Raw genomic sequence first — 21,163 nt, 5'->3', positions numbered from 1 at the left:
GATAAATTAGGCACTGCCCTTAGTGGTAACGGGAGCTTGGTCTAGTCGTTATAACTCTGAACCTGTTTCCACCTCTGGAAGCTTCTCAAGTCCCTTCCAATATAATGGTCATGATTACGCACTTATGCAAGTATAACAAGCATATTTTTCAAGTCTTCAATTCTTTGAACAGAATTTCAGATATAGGCAATATGATGTCCTTCCAGAGAGGGAGTTTTTCATTTGTAACAAAGACCATAAAGGCATAGTTAGCGGCCAAGACTAGAATCAAGGTCTCTTTTTTTTTATTTAAACTTAAATAAACATTATAAAACATTGCCTTTTCTGTAGAATGTAATGTTTTTTTAATTTTAAAGGAAGAAAAAAGTGAATACTCTTTGTAAACCTCCTCTGTTTATTTATGTAAAAAGTTAGTGTGCATGTGTCCCTGTCTAGATAGCAAATTACTTTATCTTTGGGCAACATGTCTGATTCACCTGTATGTTCTTCTTCCTTTCCTTTATGCAAACCTCAATAGAAAATCGGTATTTATCAAATTAGATTAAGTTGAAAGGAGAAGGGATAATGGAAGAAATTACATCTCCTCCAAGCCTATAAAAAACTTCAGTTTTAGAAGTGATCTTAGTGATCTTTGTTTCTATCCTTTTCATATTATAAAGGACTAGAGCTAAATCTTGAAAGAAAGGTTTGGAAAAAAAGGAGAGGATCTGATCTAACTTTCTTAAAGTTTTGGTAAAGGCCCACCTTGGTTGGAGAAGTTAGGAAATAATACGCTGCCTTCTGTTTTCAAGAATTTTAAAGATTCTACCTATGTAGCTTTTTGGGGGAGAGGGTATATATGATATTTTATTTAAAGTATGAGTCATGATGTAACATCTAATATAAATACCTGATTAAGGTAAATTCATTCCTCTTTAGAATTTTGAAATTTACAGAAAAACATCCGCTACAATAGGCAACATAAATGAAGAGACTACTAAGGATTCCATCAGAAACAACGTCCATGCTTTTGGAATATGATTTTACTCTTCAGTCCCTCTGAAATGGAATAATTCAAAATTAACTTATGATATCCATTCATTCCTTTGGTCATTCATTCATCAAATACTTGTTGCGCTCCTAAGTGCCAGGCACTGTGCTCAGCGCTGGGGATGCAGCCCTGAGAAGAAGAAGCATCCCTTCCCTCCTAGGCTTCCAGGTGGCCTTGTGGACAGAAAAAATGGCCAGGAGCAAGAAAACACAGCACCGTGTGTTTTACCCATGAAAGTGCAAGTGAGGAAAAAGGGTATAAAAAGAAGAAGGGATACTAATCACTAGCAACAGTATGATAAATGAGTAATAAGTGCTACCCAGAAAAGAGAACAGAGAAAATCAATAGGATCAAAGTAGAGCAATGGAGGAAACAATTGGAAATAGAAGAAAATGAAAACAAATTGCTTCTTATTTTCATAGGCTTTCATTCAGAGCGTTGGTTTTGGAAGTTCTTAAGACCAATCTAAATTGTTTTTGTTCCCTAAATCCTAAAATGGATAAAGTGGAAAGCAGCTAACTGAATGTTGGAGAACAAAATGTGAGTTAGTAAAATATGGTACAGAAGATGAACTAGGAATGCTATTCATATAATTTTGAAGAGAATGATGTTTCAGTAGAAAGGCTTATAATAAAGTGACCAATACAGAGATATATAAAGATCTATGGATACATATGTAGACATACATATCTGGAGACAGCAAATCACTTAAAATATCAACACTGTCTATAATAAAGGGCAGTTTAAAACATTTGAGTCACAAATAGATTTATTGAAGTAGAACACTTTCAAGATGATTTTTTAATGAATAAACATTGAGTCAAGATATAAATAAATGCAGTTAATATATACCTTTGTGTTTTTAGGCTGTAAATTCACACCATGTTGTGTGAACTAATATACATATCGGATGGATAAGGAAAGAATGCGGGAAAGGAGTTGAATTATTTAGTTATTTAAAAAAAAATTTTTTTACAATGCAAGATATAATTGATGTAACATTATATTAGTTTCAGACATATAATATAATGATTCAATATTAGCATATACTATGAAATGATCACCACAGTAAGTCTAATTGACATCTATCACCATACATAGTTACAAATATTTTCCTCTTGTGAAGAGAATTTTTAAGATCCATTCTCTTAGTAACTTTCAAGCATACAATAGAGTATTATTAACTATAGTCACTATGCTATAAACTCCATCCCCAGGACTTATTTATTTTAAAACTGGAAGTTGATACCTTTTGATCACCTTCACTCATTTTGCTCACATCTTACCCCTGCCTCTGGCAACCACCAATCTGTTCTCTCTATCTATCAGCTTGTTTTTTTGTTGTTGCAGTTTTTTTAGAGTCCACATATAAGGGAAATCATTCAGTATTTGTCTTTCTCTGTCTGACATTTCACTTAGCGTAATGCCTTAAAGGTCTATTTATGTTGTCACAAATGACAAGATTTCCTTCTTTCTTATGGCTGAATAATCTTCTATCATATATATATATATATATACTACATTTTCTGTATCCATTCATCCATCAGTGGACACTTAGGTTGCTTCCATGTCTTGGTTATTGTAAATAATGCTGCAGTGAACTTGGAGGGGGTGAATGTATCTCGGCGAGTTAGTGTTTTCGTTTCCTTTGGATAAATACCCAGAAGTGGAACTGTTGGATCATATGGTAGTTCTGTCTTTAATTTCTTGAGGAACCTCCATGCCATTTTCCAAAATGGCTGCACAAATTTACATTCCCACTGGTAGTGCACAAGTGTTCTCTTTTCTCCACATCCTCGCCAACACTTGTTATTTCTTGTCTTTTTGATACTAGCCATTCTGACAGGTGTGAGGTGCTATCTCATTGTGGTTTTGATTTGCATTTCCCTGATGATGAGTGACTTTGACCACCTTTTCACGTACCTGTTGGCTATCTGTATGTCTTCTTTGGAAAAATGTCTCTTCAGATCCTCTGCCCATTTTTTAATCAAATTGTTTGCTTTTTTGCTATTTTATTTTTTAATAAAGATCAATGAAACTTTCTATTTTAAATTATAGTTCAAAGATATTATAATGGAACTTACTTCAAGTCATGACATGCAACTTTAAAAGTCATTTTACAAGGTTATCAGATTTGCAAGTGATCATTAGGAGGAATATAGGACAGATATGCATTGAGAGCCAACTGTGTATTGCGAATATTCTGAAATGAAGTTAAATATGAGTAAATTAGCAATTATAACATCATTCATGTGCCATTCCTTTCCAATTAACATCAAAGTTAGAAACAAAATAATGATAGACCTACAAAGATGATTTCAAAATTAAATTCCCTGATTCCTGCTTTATCTCTCATTTATGTAAGACTAGAGGTATCCTCAAAAGATAAACATAAGAATTCAATTCCTGTGTAGGATATTTAATAAATATATTGAACTTAATTGGCCCAGTTGAATCACTTTCTTCCATGAGCTTTCAAATTCTTCCAGTGTTGTAGAGAGCTAACTTTACAAAGTTCAGCAATGCCTTGCTAACTGTGAGGAGAGTTTAAAGCAAATATATCAATTCTATGTACTTTCTGTGTCTTACCAATAATAAACTTCTATAATCTGTGCTACCCTCATTCATACTCCTTTATACTGGATCATTTGTCTTCACTAATTGTTTCCAACCAGATTTCAAGCTCTTGAAAGACCGTGCTGTGTGCTTTTTGACTTCCCTTTCATTTCGCCGTAGTGCTGGGCAGAGTTGGCCTCTAATACATTTGGTTGATCATTTGAAATGCATGCAGTGTGTGAACTAAGCAGTCAATGATTTGTGAAGACTTAAGGGAATTGTTTCCTGGTTACTCTCAACAGTACATTTTATTCTATGTATGAATCTCTTTGTTCATAACACCTGGAAAATTCTTGGTTATAACCAATGGGTCCAAACGTAAAGAAGCTAAAGGAATAGTAATTTCATTTGAAGACTTTTGTCTGTTAAAATCATCTGATGTCTTATTAAACAATCTCTGACATCTCTGTGGTTTGAGAGCATTAAACACCACCATCTGCCATGGTGGCCATGTGCCTATAATGAGGGAATATAGCAAGATATATTGAGTCTATAGGCATTTAAGCTTACATTTGTTCTTTGCCCAGTGTGCAAAAGCTTCTCCTGGACACATATTTTTAAAAAGGGCAAATGCCAGCGTGCTCAACTGTTATGGGCTCTATTTAGCCTGTAGGTGATTTACAGAAAACTGGCTCACATGCCACATGGTTTCATAATGGAAAAGGCTAAGTCACGCACCTTTCCACACTGCCTGTTGCCTTGTCTTTCATGCCTACCGTGCATGAAACATGGGCTCTCTGCCATTGTTATTTCCAGGAAGAAATATAATTCCAAAGTTTTTACCAATCTGTTCATTCTAAATCTCTATGGCTATTAGGGATTTCAGAAATATTTTTCTATGCAGAGAATATGGAAAATTTACTTTAAACTCTAGCATGTTTCCTTCACCCTTTTAAAGCTTAATACTGAATGACTCAAAAGAATTCAGATAAGTGGAAGGCATTTTAAAGCTAATTGCTCCATTTTACAAATTGCATTGCTCAGATTCAAGAGTAAAAGCCATTTCCTAGTTTTTGTCAGGTACTTCTTTCACTGTGTATCAGATGTCACTTCATTCATAAAGTCTGCAAAGATTTAACAGCCGTATTATGCAGTTGCTCCTGGTAATGCCCTTCACTCTTGACTTTGCAAATTGAAATGTTTTATTGATCCAGATGCATTAAGTGTTTCAGGCACTCTTCAGCATATTCCACCTTGTGAGCAATTACTTTAGTATTGCCTACCTGGACATAAATGATGAGTGTCCCTTGAATAAATCTTTGCTTTCCAATAATGGCTTTGTAATGGTCAAAATGATCATGCGTCATCATACATTCCCAAAACATTTCTTAGTACTTGAGTAAAAAAGTTACAGAGGGGTTTTAAGGTGTGAAGTTGACCATTTTGATTAACAGCTTCATTATGCAATCCATTCAGAAAATATATAACTTAATTTTACATCCAATATTTTTATTTAAGCTTCAGATGAATTACTATTTTCAACCCATCCCCCCACATTAGACAAGCATCTCCTTCACCGGATGTAGACAAGGCAGACTACAAGGTGAGATGAATGCATATTAGTCTATTATATCAGTATGTCCTGTGAACCTAGTCAACATTTGTGGGTTTTACTAACAAATGGACCTTTTCTTAGATTCACAACTTGCAAACACATGCAGGCACACACACACACACACACACACACACACATGCTTGGGCTTTATTAACAGATAAATCTGTCTGATTGACCAGTGGATAAAATAAGAGAATATCTCTTATTGCCTTTTTACATCATAAATAGCTTTTTCTCCCAACATTGATTACAAACATTTTCAAGCATACTGAAAAATTGAACGAATTTTACAGTGAACATCCCTAAACCGACCTCTTAGAGTCAATAATTAGTGTTGTGCTATACTTGCTATATCCGCCCATCTATCCATCCAACAATCCATCCTATTTATTTGATGGATTTCAAAGTTAGTTGCAGACATCAGTACATATTCCCCTAAATATTTCAGCAGGCAGATCAGTGTAACTAATTTTTATGTTTTTGTGTTTTTTTAAATAGTTTCGAAGAAGGGATCATTTCAGATGATCTTAAATATTATAAGCTACTCAAAATTTTAGTCTAGCTGCAAAATCCAATATTCCCCTTCTCTTTTTGGCTTCATTCACTGCTCCCTTGAGCCTGGTGCTAATGGTCCTAACTCTACGTCCTTATCTCTATCCCTTCCTCTACACCACACTGACTTGTTTGTGTAATGATGAAGCAGTTAGACTTCTTAAACAAAGGAGTTCATAGTTGTGTAGGTGATATGAGATCACTACCAGCAAGACAATTGACAGCCATAGAATATGACAAACCATGAAAGGCAGGGATAGTTGACAAAGTGCCTAACACAGTGCCTGACACATAGACGGTACTTGATAAGCTTTTATGGAAGGAAGGATAGAAAGAGAGAGGAAGGGACAGAGGGAAAGGGAGAAAGAGGGAGGGAAGAACACCACTAGCTAGGATGATAAGTGAAGACTTCTTAGAAGAGCTGACATTTATTTGGATGAGAGTTTATTGAGAGTAGTTAAGACACTCATCTTGGTACAAAATTTTAATCAAACCATCAGCTGAACATAATCTTTATAGCACATTAATAGGAATGAATCACTTGCTAAATTAAAAGTAGAGATAACCAATGAGTACTTGTATTTTTCGTGGCAGTAACTTGGCTGAAGAAAACTTTCTGAAGACAGGTAGCATCAAGAGTGTCTTTAAAACTTACATGATTTTGTAGGAGGCTGTTTAAAGGACTTGAAATTCATATAGAAGCCACAAGGGTACAAATGAGTGAGTGGCAAGTTCGGGGCACACAGAAAGTTGCTAAAGCAAAAATCAGATGAATAACTTTCAGTAACTGATCCCAGTATTTATAAGAAAAATGGTAATGTCTCAACACACATCCCATCAGGAAAGAACCAAAAAAAAATTTTGACATTTCCATTTGAAACCAGAAGGTCTCATATTTGGTAGATGAAAACTAAGGCACCTTTCCCAAGTTGATTTATAATGATTCTGCAACAAATAGGCAAAATATTAGTCTGTTCCCTAAAGATGAGGAGATGAGGTTTATTGCTTTCAAGGATGAAAAATATAAAATAATCAAAAAATTGTGTGTGCATGTGTGTATATATATATATATATACATATTATATATATATATATATATATACATATATATATATCTTATCATTTCAAAAGGTTTTGAACTTACAAACTAGGTCTCTGGAAACTGAACTAGGATGTGCCATTTGTTTTTATCTATATCATTTTAAAATTCTTCGTATCATTTAGTGATGTCAGAGGCTCTCTTTGAGTAATTTGGACTGTCACTCAAAGTGCCTTTATTTTACCTTGTCTGGGTCCATGAAGAGGACCTGGAAGGCAGCTGGATAAGCATAATGAATGAAAGCACAGTCAGACTTTCTAGTTCACTTGGACACAAAGGTTAAAATAATTTATCAACTGACAAAGGGTTTGTTCAATTACCCATAAGTCTTTAATTCTGTTTTACCACTCTTGCTATCTGTCTGAAATCTTAGATGTTATAACACAATCTGAACTTGCTTTGGGCATTACCTAGTGTGGTCCCTCAGAAAAATAGGCAGTTCAGTGATATAGATGTTAATTAAGATTGTTTATCTTTTAGAAATATGGCGATAAATATGTATAGAAGGCAAAGATTACATAGGTCACACTGTGTCCATCATAACTCTTATGGATTACCAAAGAGCAAGGTGACCTCAAGCTATTCACTTAATGATGCACTTGGTCATTTTACTGGACAGCAAGAAAGCATCAACAGTTAAATTCATCGATCAGTTTTGAGGATCCCTTTAAACTGGCATCCTTGTTGAGATTTCACAATATTGCACAACCAGGTGGTGGTGTTCTTTAATCACACACATGAATGCATTCGGTCTGAGTGTATATTGGCTCATCCCTTTCCTCCTCCACACTTCCCCCTTTAGAGCTGGCTCTTACCTTTTATTGTCACTTGAATCAAATCAAAGAAGAGCAGAAAGGAATAAGAAGAGGAACATTAGTACTTGGTGGTTTGAGTATGTGTTCTGAAATCAGATTGCCTAGATTCCTATTTTGGTTCTTCCCCTACCTACCTATGAAATGGGCCCCAAGTTACTTAAACTTTCCGTGGCAGAGTATTCTCATTTGAAAAAGAGAGATGATAATCATACTTGCTTCATACAGTGTAGGGTTTTTTTTCAATTGAGGTAAAATTTATATAACATAAAATTAACCACTAGCCATTTTAAAGTGTACAACTCGGCGACATTTGGTACTTTCACAGTGTTGGTAACGATCACCTATCTCTAGTTTAAGATATTTTCATCACCCCAAAGGAAGTCCCATAGACTGTAAGCAGTCACTCCCCATCCCTTCTATCCCCTTGGCAACCACCAATCTACTGTCTCTATGGATTTGTTTATTTGGATATTTCATATAAATGGAATTATATAATAAGTGACCTTTTGCGTCTTACTTCTTTCACTTAACATAATATTTTCAAAGTTTATCCACATTGTTCCATGTATCAGTGCTTCATTACTTTTTATGGCTGAATAATAATCTATTGTATGGAAATACCACACTTTTTTTTACCCATTCATCAGTTTATGGACATTTGGGTTGCTTCCACCTTTTGGCTATTATAAATAATGCTGTAAAGAACATTTGTGTATAGGTTTTTGTGTGGACAAGTGTCTTCATTTCTCTTGGGTATATACCTAGGAGTAGAATTACTGGGGCCGATGGTAACTCTGTGTTTAACCATCTGAAGAACTGCCTGACTATTTTCCAAAGTGGTTGCACCATTTTACATTCCCACTAGCAGTATATGAAGGGTCCAATTTCTTCGCATTCTTCCCAGTACTTGCTATTTTCTTTTTTCTTTTTATTTTTTTCATTGTGGCCAACCTAATGGATGTTAAATGGTATCTCATAGTGGTTTTGATTTGCATTTACCTAATAATGAATGAGGTTGAGCATCTTTTCATGTGCTTGTTGGCGTGATACCATTTTTTAAGAAGGATTGATTGAGTAAACATTAGATAATACTTATGTAGAATATGCCATGTGTCAGTGTGCTAAGTACTTTACCTGTATATACATATATACGTAATCATTTAATCTCGAGATAGGCATAGTATAATTATATGTAAAGTATTTAGAAAAGCGCTTTGCAAAAATAAATGTGAATTAAAAGGGAACAACAGAGAAAATGAGCATAGAAAAGAACATCATAGCTTCCTTTACTTACTATACCATTGGTTAACATTTATGACTGAATATTGAAAAGATATCAGAGTTGTTTCTCCTGCCTTCTCTGGCATACCACAGCACGCCAGATGGACAACCACTTCCTTGCTTTTGGTTCATCAGCATTGAGGATTTGTTCTTAAGGTAGCCCAGAAGTGCTTGTAAGGCTTTGTTTGTGCATCAACTCGAAAGAAGTCCTAGTCTAGTTATATGTTTGTTTGTTCATTCACTCATTCAGCAAACATGTTTTGTGCCTATTATATCCAGCTTCTGTTCTAGGAGCTCTGTGATAGCAATTTGCAAAAATAACGAGGGACCTTCCTTTTGGAGCTTACATTCCCAGGGCAGAACACAGAGAGTAAACAAATAGTGAAATAAATACATAGTACATCATGTGGTGGTGAGTACTATGGAGGAGAAGAAAGGGAGGAAGGGACATGAGCACCGAGAAATGCAACTAAGGGTCAGAGTATGGAGATAGGATTTTAAAGAGAGGATCTGTGAAACCAGATTGAGAAAGTGGTATCAAGTCTTGTCCCACAGCTCCTCAGCCAAATTCCTCCTCCTTCCCCGTCTTTCCCTTTAGCCAATCCTCCTCCTTCCCCTCCTCTCCCTTTAGAGTCCCCCAGTCTAGGAGTGAGAGCAAAGGAAGAGGGGATGGCAGGAAGAGCAGCCACTGGAAGTACAGCGGTATTCGAGTGGCTTTGATTTTCTTTTTAGCCAATCAGAATCCAGAGAGGAACCTCAAATTCAGCCACTCCTTTAAACTGCTAGGGGAAAATCTGCACTTTTTTTTTCATACCCAATCATAATTTTAAGAAAGAGTGACAACATGACTATTTTATTCTTTCTTTACTATTTGCACATGACTCAAAGATTTGGTTTTCCATTTATCACGGCCTATTTATAGTAGCTAGAAATATAAGCTTAGCCATTAGCAGGGACATTTCAACCAACTAACAAACCTAATTTTTCAGAAATGCCCAACTCAGCTACAAGCAAGAAATAAGGTGCCAAGTGTGTAGCTAACATCAGAGGTTAGCATAAAACTATTTACCAACAGACATGGCTCAGTTACTACACAGTCAGGAAAGATTCTGGCCTTAAACAGTGGTGTGGCCATGACAGTATGTGTCAACCAGATACACCCCTTGTCTAAGATCATTCTTTCCCTTCCGTACTTAGATCCTCTTGCATGAATTAAAGAGGCAGGGATATATTTGGGAGAAATTAGACAAAGACAGACTTGGGTTTGATTCTTACTTCTAGCATAAAGCAGTGTGGTCTTGGGCAAGTCCATTTCTTTATCTTTAAAATGAATATAATACTTATTTTACAGGATTTTTGTAAAAACTACATATAGTGGATAAAAAGGATCCAGGACAGCATCTGAAACAGAGTAGTCACTCAATACATTACAACGGTAGCAACCGTTGTGCTTGTGGTTACTGTTGTTGATAGCATCTGGCCAAAAGCACCCTGACCACAGGTGGGCATTGAAGGAGCTTCAGAGATGCTCCAAGCCTCAAATAACGCAAAGGCTGAAATGTGCAGCCCAAAGAACCTGACACTCAGCGGTGGGAAAGGAAGTCTGTCTTCTCTAAATTGTATGCAGTTACAATGAGAAGAAAGCTGCCTAAGGAATTGGCAGATGGGGGAAGTTGCTCAGACAGTTGGAGCTGAGAATGAAACTCAAATCAGAGGGTTTCTGTTCAAATATCAGCTCGCCGTTTACTAGGTCTGTGACCTTGGGCAATTTACTTAATCACTTCACATAAAAGAGAGGCTGTTATCTCTTTTATAAAATGGGACCATAGTAATGTCTATGAAAGTTCACTGTAAACTACAAAGTACTATACAAAAACATTATTATTATTAAAGTGGATGAATACCTACATTTTCACATTTAACAAGCATAGTATCAAAAGTATATAAGCCTGTAAATTATTAAAAATATGCTTGACCATTAATTATTCCTAAATATACATGTAGCAACTGATAGGGTGGAATTGAGAAATTAGTCTAGGCAGCTCAAATTCTTAACATCAAATGCACCAGTGGTATAGCTTATTGAAAAAATTTGAAGCATTTCAAATATCTTTTAAACTAATCCCTAGCAGTTACGGTCATATCTATTATTTTGTTCTTATAATATCCTGTGAGCACTGTTATTATTATTCATATTCGGAGGGTAAGTAAATTAAAGACCACAGAAATATGGCCCCCAATACCTCATAAGTCACTTAGTGGGGGGGGATTATGACTAAAATTTAGGAGGTTGTTTTTCTTCTTATCATTAATGACTATTATTAATAACATTCAGTTTATATTCTATTGAGTGCATTCTATGAGTCAGGCCCTCTGCCAGACCCTAGGGATTCGATGTGAGAAAAAGAAGCTATGGAGCTTATCAAAGAGAAGAGAACTGTTAGTCCAATAACCACATAAATAAACATAAAATCTCAGAGAAGCATTTTTGAAGGCAAGCGTTTTTGTACTATAGGAGCCTACAATGGAAGATTGATGTAAATGGAGGATCAGGAAAGATTTCCTGAGGAAGCAATGATGGAGTTGAGATCTGAAGGATAACTGTGTATTGACGTAGCAAGAATGAACATAAAGAACATTCCAGACGGAGGAAACAGCCTGAGCAGATTGTAGTGAAGAGAAACAGGGCCAACGTTAAAGACCACCAAGGCGTTGGTGTGCAAGGATGGTGCAGAGAAAGGTCCAAGATGAGGCTGGAGAGGTAGGCAAGGGTCAGCTCATGGAGGGCCACATAGGGCCTTGTAATTGTGCATGTGACCAAGTGGGGCAAGGCAGGGGTACAGGATGTGGAGTAACATGTTTAAGGCCACATGGACTCATTAGTCCCCTTTTCACAGAGCACCTAGCTAAGCTCCTGAGAGGTGAAAGACAGCTCTAAGGCGTTTGTAAATGTCCCTGAGAAATTCAGATGGAGATCTTCCAATCCAATGTTTCATTTTGTTCTCTTGTTCTAGGCCTTCCTAGTTCTAGGAATTTTAGTAAGTGATTAAGCTGATTAAATCATTAGAAAAGTGAAAGAATGTTTTAGTAGAAAGAAAAGAATAGTTTTTGGAGACATAAACACTTTTACAGATGGGAAATTAAATTCTCTGAAACAGGCCTCTCTTGAGACTATCTGTGGAGCCCAGACTAGAGCCATCAGAAAAAAACCCAGCAGAACAGCTGGCAGTAAATCAGCCTTCCCCTCTGGTTTGCAGTGTGGGACGAGCATGACACTCTCCAGACCCCAGCTTCTCAGTTTAGATAGGGTTGCTTGTTTTAACGAAGGCTGCAAAATCAAGGAAGAGACTGCCAAGCCTTCTGAAACCTACAGAATTTCATCATGATTTTCTGAGTGTTATCTACTATGTAAACACAGGGGGAAGTTTGCCAAATTTCTCCATAATTATGGAGACTTATAGAAAACACAACTTTCAGGCTAGTTTATTTCCCTCTTATGTGAGAAATCTGGGCTGTGAAAAGGGAAACTGTGTCAGAAAATTGAAACATCCCTGCAGCGTAACTTCTTGGACAGTCGTCAGCCCGTTGACTTCATTTATAGACGAAATTGGGGAAAAACATTCATAAGTACAGGTTTATCAAAATAATCGGTGCAGTGATGACTAGACTTTGGGAGTCATTAAATGACAATTTCAATTGTTATTTTTACTTTTTGTCTTTGCAGAGTCCCAAGAGGATAGCAGAACACATACAAAAAAATAAGGATTGAAATTTTAAAATAGCTCTTAGAGGTAGAGATTTGCAGGTAGAGTGTGTTTGAACACGTAGGCAAATAATTAAACTTAATGTTTTGATAGTTATTAATTTGATTTCTATAAGTGGCCTATTACTTAGTAACATGTGAAAATAAATATGACTAAGACAGTTGCACTGCCTCATAAAGCAGAAAGCAAAGTAAGGAGCTTCTAGGCTCTGAATCACCAACGTGCAGCCCACGTTCATGAACCTTTCTATTTGGCTATGTGGGTCAAAGCATATATTCCTACAAATTAAGGGATGCTTTAGGGTAACAATCACAACTGTTTTCCAATTTATTTTCAACCTTGTAATTCTAAATGAAATGCTCGTCAAAAAAAGATTTAAAGAAAAATGTCCCCCACCTTTGGATCATTAAGGTAGATGTTAGGTTACAGAATCCATTTATTTAAATAAATGATTTTGAGCCTCAAGATATCAGGAGGCATTTTTGCCTTGAGGGAGCCTCCAGTCTAGTTTGGAGACTTGGAGTGGGAGGTGGGAGGCTGATAGATGATGGAACCAGAACTCAAACCGGGGCCTGTTTAACTCCAAACCCTGTCCTCCTAATGGCTAAACCTCATCATCTCATATTATTTGGGTTCTTAAGACGCAAGGAGGACACGCTTTGGATATAAGCTCAGACCTTGTTGCTCTGAAGGCAGAATGATATGTTCAGCAGTCCTCTGAGAGGATGGGACAACGACTGGTCTTTATTCTGGTTGTAATAGCAGCACCTTCAGTGACCCAGCCAGCATCTTACCAGGCCCTGCGTAGGCAGGGCCGCCTTCTGTGTGGGCACCTCAGACTCAGAATCCCCCGGAGCAGGACACATCAAGGCCTGAGTCGCTTTACAGTATGAGTGACCTCACTGGCCAGAACCTTGTTCCAAAGCTCCTTAGTCCACCCAGTGGAAGCAATCTTATCTAATCAGTAGCAGCCAGGGAGGGTAGCTGAGAGAACCACCAGTGGCTGCTTCCTTAAAATGGGAACGTGACAAGCACTGAGTCTAGACAGTTTCCAAGGGGAATTCTACCAAACCTTTTAAGAACAGATTACCCAGTGCTGTTAAAAGTGTTCCAGAACAGACTGGAGTAGGGGAGAGGACCTAACAATTTCTTTAACAAAACAAGCATACAATGCTATAAAACTCGCAAAGGGAAAAAACTACCAAACAATTTTATTTTTGAAAACTGATGGACTGACCGTAAATATAATGGTAGCAGACAGGATACAGCAGCACACTAGAAACAAACACCCCATGACCAAGTCTTGGATATTCCCAGAAAGTAAGAATCCTTCACCATTTTGAAACCTATTAATACAATTCAGTGCACTAAGAGATCTAAGGAGAAAAATAATATGCTCTTCCACATAGATGCTGAAAAGATATTTGATAGAATTCAATCCATTCTTGACCAAAAATAAAAGATATATATAGAAATGTAACATCTTCACTCTCAAAGTAGCATCAAGTCTAAAGGGGAAAGACTAGGAGCATTTCCATCAAATCAGGAATAAGACATGGATGGTCACTACCCCTGTTATTACTAAAATTGTTTTGAAGTTGCTGCAATCAAACAAGAAACTAGAAGTATGAAAGTTTTTTTAGATGATTCTCTTGGATTCTGTAAGTATGGAATCGTATGCAAATTAAACTATCCAAGACCTCATTTTTTACCTATCAGATTGGAGAAGACTGACAAGCATGGTGACGTATTATGTTGTCAAGAGTGAGAAGAATCTAACACTCTGATGTGTTGCTGATGGGAGTGTAAATTGGCACATCTTCTAAGATGGAGAATGTGACAACATCTATCACAATTACAATTGCGTGTGTCCTTCAACCATCAAGTCCACTTCTGTGAACACTTACACCTATTAGTTATGTGTTACATAGGCACAAAATGAAGAAGGTTCATTGCAGCATCATGTGTGACAGTAAAAACACGGAAAAACCTAAACGGCCACCAGTCAACTCACTTGTGATCCTTCCATACAGTGGTGTCTAATGCAGCCATAAAGAGAATGAAGAATCTCCTTGTGAAAGCATGTGGAATCATTCTCCTTGAGGGCATATTAAATGAGAAAAGGCAAATGGAGAGCAATATCTATAGTAAACTATTTGTGTACGGCATGCTCCTATTTGTATAAAAAGAGAAAAATTGAATATATAAACTTGTATATGAGTAAACTACCTCTAAAAGGAATCACACGATACGGAAAACATTGGTTGCCTATGGGGCAGAACACTGGGTGTCTGGGGGATAAGGATGTCAAGGAAACATGTTCAATTGGAGCTTTTGAATTTTGAACCATCTGCATATATTACCTCCTCAAAAAAATAAATGAATAAAATGCAAATTAAGAAAGGAAAGAAAAGGCAGAGAAAGAGCAGTGGAGTATGGCAGGAACTTAGAGTTGAGTGGTTGCTCTGGTCCAAGTGGCTAGAAGGACACATCACTGGAGTAGGGTGAAGGGCAGGAGGAGCCGTGTGGGCACTCCATGTCAGAGGAACGCTGGAGCAGAGGGGCAGGGCTGGGAAAGCGCGGGAGGGAGGATCTTCAAAGGGCAACAAACGGGAACTCAAGTTTGACCAGAAAGAGCAGAGCGAGAATCAAAGGTAGAACAGTGGGGCAGCATTGCCTACATTGGGCACCAGGCTTGAAGGGGGTCCATTTCACTTTGCGGACGATGGGAAACCATCAGACGCTTTTCTTTAGGGAAGTTCCATGACCAAAACTGTTCTATTAAAAGCTTCCCCTGTTACCAAAAGGGAGAATGAATTTAAAGGAAAAGGCACGGCACGGCACGGCAGCCACTTGAGCTCAGAAACTCATGCCTGTTCAGCCCTGCAGCCCCTGTGCCTGGAGCAGTGCCTGCTGCAGAGCAGGCAGCCATGCAGTCATGGCCATGAGCACTTACCACGTGCCAGACACTGTTCTAGCATGTTCCATGAAGGGCTGATTTAATCCTGGCAACAACCATTCTACTCTTGTCCCCATTTTACAGATGAGAGGAATTGGAGCTGGGAGTAGTAAACTTAGAAAGCTTACCCAAGGTCACAGCCAGGAAGGAGTGGAGCCTGGATTCACCAAGCACTTTAGAGTCTGTGCTCCTAAAGATCATTAAATTCTGTTTTAAATGCCTCTGTAAACTATGATTATGGCAGTGGACATGAACAGGAAGGCAAGGACTCAGGAAAAAAACAAAGACAACAGCACATAATCTGGGAAATATTAAGGTGACATCTTCACATTTACCATTAAATTAGAATGTGAAAGTAGTTTAAGGAGAAAGAAATGATAATGCAGCATATCCCATCATTCGTTCAACAAATATTATTAATTATTGTGTGCAAAGAAATTCACTTGACTGGATATATATCCCCACTTAAAATTTGCCTATTAAAAATAGTAAATATCCTTTACTATTAAGCACCTGGGATTAATAAATCTTTCCTTGGGATTTTGCATACATCATGCTATTGGATTCCAACAATCATGCAATAAAATAGATATCACTACCCCCATGTTACATGGGAAAAATGGATAATTATCCATGGAAACTGCTTTGCCAAAGGTCGCCAGCTGGTCTGTGGTAGATCCCCACTCAGACCTAGATCTGCACCGTCTCACTCTGGAGCCCTTGCCGAGGCTCCGAGCTGCATCTCTCAGCTCCCCCCTCCCTGCTAACCTCAGAGCAGGAAAGCTTGCACAGAGGTTTTTTCTAGCCTAGAGCTCAAACCCAAAGCCTCAATCAGGTACTCACAGTATGGAGAGACATTGCTCAAATTGAAATAAAGTTATAAAACAAATAAATATAATGCAGTGCCTCCTCCCTGACACCAACCCTGGAGAGGGTTGTTTTTAAATGAAGATTGTGCTGAGGACAGCAAAGCTTGTACATCCAAAATCAATGGGTATATGATAGTGTTCTGCATATTTGAAAACTGAATCAGATCATAATAGGAATATATCCACTAGGACAAGGGCATTTTCTAAGTGATGCTGAAAGTCACATACAGTATGCAGCTTTCATGATGAGAGAACCTAGGAGCATACCCACAGAAATATAGTGTATTCTTAAGCTATGTCTATAGCCATGGCTGCTGGGGCCCAGGCACAACACACTGCCTCCTATGTTACCTTCCATCTCTCCCCCAAAGGCAGCCGTAGACTGACTGCAGAACTGGCGAAGTCTCCAGTCCCCAGAAGTGACAGGGTGCCAGATTTCTTTTGGTAATCAGTGTCCTTTCACATGGACTTTGGAGGAGCCTGCTGTCACCTGTCTTGTATTGAGCCAGACATGGGTGAGCAAGGCGGAAACTGAGGCAGAGCAGAAGCCCACTGATGGCATACCCACAGCACTCCTGTTCCAGACGCTTCCTTATCCTTCCTTCTCCTGCCTTCCACACACTGTAAAGAAATATGAAACACAGACCCCTGAAGGAGTTAGCAAGAAAGTACTACTGTGTGGATGAGAAATTAAACTGCTCAGCAACAGCCTTGGGCGCTTTCAGAGAACATACGGGAAGTACTGTAGCATGTTGTGGCCTCCCGTAACCTTGAAGGATAATGCTACATGAGGGTACCCTAGTACAAATTTCCACTGGGCATGTTTATCTTACAGCTCTCACTAAATACCGCATGTACTTATTCACATGGTGTAGCTGGACTGCCACCCAGGGACCACGTGGAGGTGCTGTTCTCCTTATAGTCTCTCTGTCTGTCTGTCTGTCTGTCTGTCTCTGTAAATGGCTGCTCCTGACCTTAAATGCTAATTGAAATAGATAGAGGTATTTCAAAAGAAACACCCCAAACAAAGCCCATTTCACTGTGAATGTTAAGCTGCTGTTTCCCTCACCCTCAGCTTCAAGCCAAGTCCATGTCCCCATCCCAGGAAGTCCTCAAGTTCATTCTCAAGCACCATCAGATGCACAGCATCCTCCTTTACCTCCCTCCCCCCGCCTCCCTGGCCAGCTGAATAAAAGAAGAGCCACTTCTTTTCCACTACAGATCAGCCATGAATCGGGGAAAAGACCTCTGAGCCTAGAGTCCCATCTTAGCCTTGCAGGAGTAAATGAATTCATGAAAGTATAATGCTGAGAATGGAGCCTTGGCTCCTAGTAAGCACAGTTGTTATTACTAATGCTGTGACTTCATGTCTTTGAGCTTCAGTTTCAAGAGTGAGAAAATGTGGATAACAGCCTGCCTCACGGGAAATGAGTATACCCGCAAAATCACGTTCTAAATCTTAGGTCGAGTTCCCTAGAAGCAGAGCTGGGTGCATGGGCGTGGGGAGGTAGGGGAGGAATTCCTGGGCCAGTGCTGATGGGGGAGTGTTCTCAAGAGCCGAGCAAGGATAGGTCCTGGCTGGAGCCTGCTTCAGCCTGATCCCAGGAGAGCTCTGGGGCCCACCTGTACCTCAGAGTTGGTCCCACCCTGAGGCAGGGTCCCAAGGTGAGCTGCTGTGAGTTATCAGCCCCAACATAGCAGGGCAATGGGAAGGGGAGGTCTGTGCTCCTGGTAAATGGAGGGAGTGTGTGCAAGTGGGACACCAGGACACCAGGAGCACCAAAAAGAGCCATAGAACATCATAGATACAGTCTGTCCACCAGGTGTGAGGCAGTGTGATACAAACTGAGAGCTCAGGCTCCAAGAAAGACCACGGAGTTGAGACGCAGTCCTAAAACTGATGGGAGGCAGGTCAGAGTGGTGTTTATTCATTCTTCCCCACTTCGGGCTCTAACCTCTCCATCTGAAAAGAATATGCAGTCAAAACAGTCTTGTAAGCCTGGAGCATGATAATTAAGCAATTAGATGAGACACTGAATTCACTTGACCCAGAGGCCTGCAGCTTTCGTCGAGGAGAGGCGCCTTAAGTGGCCTCTCCCTGGGCTGCAAGATCCACCACAGGCAAAGGCCCGGTCGCCTGGCACAGCCTGAGTCAACTGACCACACTCTCCGGAGCGAGCACATCCCAGACCTGCGTCCACCCCCAAATGTCCTTTCCTCCCTCTGACCCCCAGAGCTGTCAATTGGAACCTAGTACTGTATTTACTGCCTCTTATTAGGTGTTATCTCTTCATGCGCATGTATCTTCATTTGCCCAAATTGTGAATTTCTGCAGGGAAGAGCTGTGTCTAAATTTCTTTTTGTGCCTTGTTCTGCGTGGGTGTTTGGTGACTGTTCGTCGCTGGGACATTCATTATTTGATGATTAGAGCAAGCGACAGAGGTTTCAGGCAGTTGGAAAGAAGCGGGGAGCCTGTGACGGGAAGGAGCGCTTGGAGTCACTTGCAGCTTATTGATTTTTGGTTTCGGATATGTTGTTGTCTGTTCAGTTTGGGGGCCGTTCCGGTGTTCTTGTTGGTGAGCGATTCCTTGGTGCTGGAAGCCGAGTGGGATTAAGGCACGTTCTACAAGGTGTTCCCGGGAAGATTCTAAATGTGTCAACAGCACAGTCCCTGCACACAAGGAGGTGATTATCTAAGGAGGGAAAGAATAGGCATTTGTATGCGGTGCTGACAGAAGGAAATAGATCTAGAAGTCACATCTCTATACAGTCACCTGTTTATAGCTAGGGACATGAAGAGAGGCAAGGAGTGAAGAGCTGAGCGGCCGTCCATTTCCCAGGGACGTTGCAGTTGTCCAAATAAGCAGAATTACCCCTTCCGGGCAGGGGCACAGATGAAACCTGGTCTGTTAGTTTCCTGTGCTGGCCTTCAGTTGAGTCATATGATGAGGATTAATATTGTTTGTTGAGTGTCAGCAATGTGCCAGACATATGACACCATCCCTTCCTGGGAGCACAAAATGGATCAGCTGACAAGGTGGCTCAGTCTCAGAGGTGAGCAGTTTCAGAGTTTTGCGGGCTGCTTTTACTGTTCATTTGTCCTTTGGATACTTTTTCCCCCAAATTTCACCTGGTGTTCTGGGAAGGAAGAAAGCACCTCCTATGTGTTCTGTGCTGGGCGCTCACTCTGAGGCTGTGCTGCTGGACTAGCGGTCAGCCTCGTCAGCCACCTTCCTTAATATTAAAATCTGTCTAACGCAGAACTGCTCTAAAGAGACCCTGCTTTCCATACGTTGTCACTGGTGCATTGAATAGGTGAGTGATCACAGGTGCTGGTGTGTTTATCCTCTTTTTGACTCAGACAGGACATTCATTAATCTTTGCCTGAGGCATCCCTGAAAGCCAGCTTCCCTTCCAGTGAGCAGGCGGAATAATGATAACAAACTACAGAGGTGATTGTGTTTTCCTCCTCCTTGTATTATCCAGACTCACAGTGTATGCGCTGCGATTCTGATCTAAGGTACCGTGACTGACCACCCGCCCCCGCCTGCCCCCAGCAGTGTCTCCGCTTTGAGATGTGTTCCCAATGGTTCTGCAAAGTTTGGACTGGGGAATCACTCCACACTTAAGAGTGAGAGAAGATGATCAAGAAAAGCCGAAAGTTAGTATTATAATAGTATTTCTTTAAATACACCATACTACATATAAAGAGGATGTCTTGGGTTGAAAGAGTGAAGGATGGCTGGGGTGCACCACAGACTAGCCTAGGGGGTTATTATGTTATTTTCTGTTTCAGATTCAGTATGGATGGAAATCAGTGCTGCAGGAAGCCTGACTCAGAATGCAGGATTAGTGGTTCGTTTCTACTTCGCTCTGCTTTGTCTTGTTTTATTCATTTGTAATATGTCTCTGTTGTCATATTTTGTGCAGATACTTACGGTTCCATGAGCCACCCAACCTAATAGGGATTCTGGAGCTCCAGTGCTTACTGTGGCCTTCACCTAGAATAGTTTCTCCTTTTCTCATCAGTAAAAGGCAGCATTCCCAAATATTGCCAAATATGAAAATTTTTGGCATTGAAAATTTTAACTGGGACCAAGAATGAAAAGAGTTCTGGGGCCATAAATATGTCCATGTTTATATACAGCCTCCCTACTTCTGATTAATTTCAACAGTTGTGTTGATGCAATTCTAAAAATAGAAGCAAAAAACAATTAATCCGTGGCTGTTTGGATAAACTTGGTAAAGTGGCCAGCACTGCTCACCTCCGCCGTAGCCTCTGGTCACTTTGGGAACTGCTGGTGTTTCTTCTGTCGGCGAGGCCTGTGTTCCGGGCTCGCTCTAACCTGGAGCTAGAGGCTAGAACACTAGGTCAAGGGGGACTTATGTGTTTAGAAGGGTGGCAGCATAGTGTGGTCAAATACAGATTTTCCATGAGTCAGAAGATCTGAACCTTTGTCACGTTGCCACTTTTCAGTTTTAGACTGAAACTCTAAAGGCCTCAGTTTTCATGTTGTAAAACGAGGTGCTGACCTCATGTGTTGGTTGAAGTTGGCAGGCTGGTGACTACCTTCCAGCTCTGACACCCTGTGACAGATCACAGCACCAATTACGCCCAACAGA

At 39.6% G+C, this 21,163-nt stretch overlaps 1 protein-coding gene across 15 annotated transcripts in view; it reads left to right on the top strand.

Moving 5' to 3' along the window:
- CHRM3 (cholinergic receptor muscarinic 3) overlaps positions 1 to 21,163 on the top strand; it is a 457,925-nt gene that overhangs the window by 409,668 nt on the left and 27,094 nt on the right. For 2 of the 15 annotated variants that reach the window (XM_070568112.1, XM_070568140.1), the window contains 2 exons: positions 20,027 to 20,201; positions 20,337 to 20,395. The exons of 11 other annotated variants lie outside the window; for them this stretch is intronic. The gene's annotated coding sequence lies outside the window, so the exon portion shown is untranslated. The remainder of the gene's footprint in view (positions 1 to 20,026; positions 20,202 to 20,336; positions 20,396 to 21,163) is intronic. 2 more of the 15 variants (XM_070568103.1, XM_070568134.1) reach the window with 1 other exon arrangement.

Source organism: Equus przewalskii, chromosome 1 (assembly GCF_037783145.1).
Source record: "Equus przewalskii isolate Varuska chromosome 1, EquPr2, whole genome shotgun sequence".
NCBI classification, from domain to species: Eukaryota; Metazoa; Chordata; class Mammalia; order Perissodactyla; family Equidae; genus Equus; species Equus przewalskii.
This window is presented reverse-complemented; position numbering and strand designations above follow the sequence as displayed.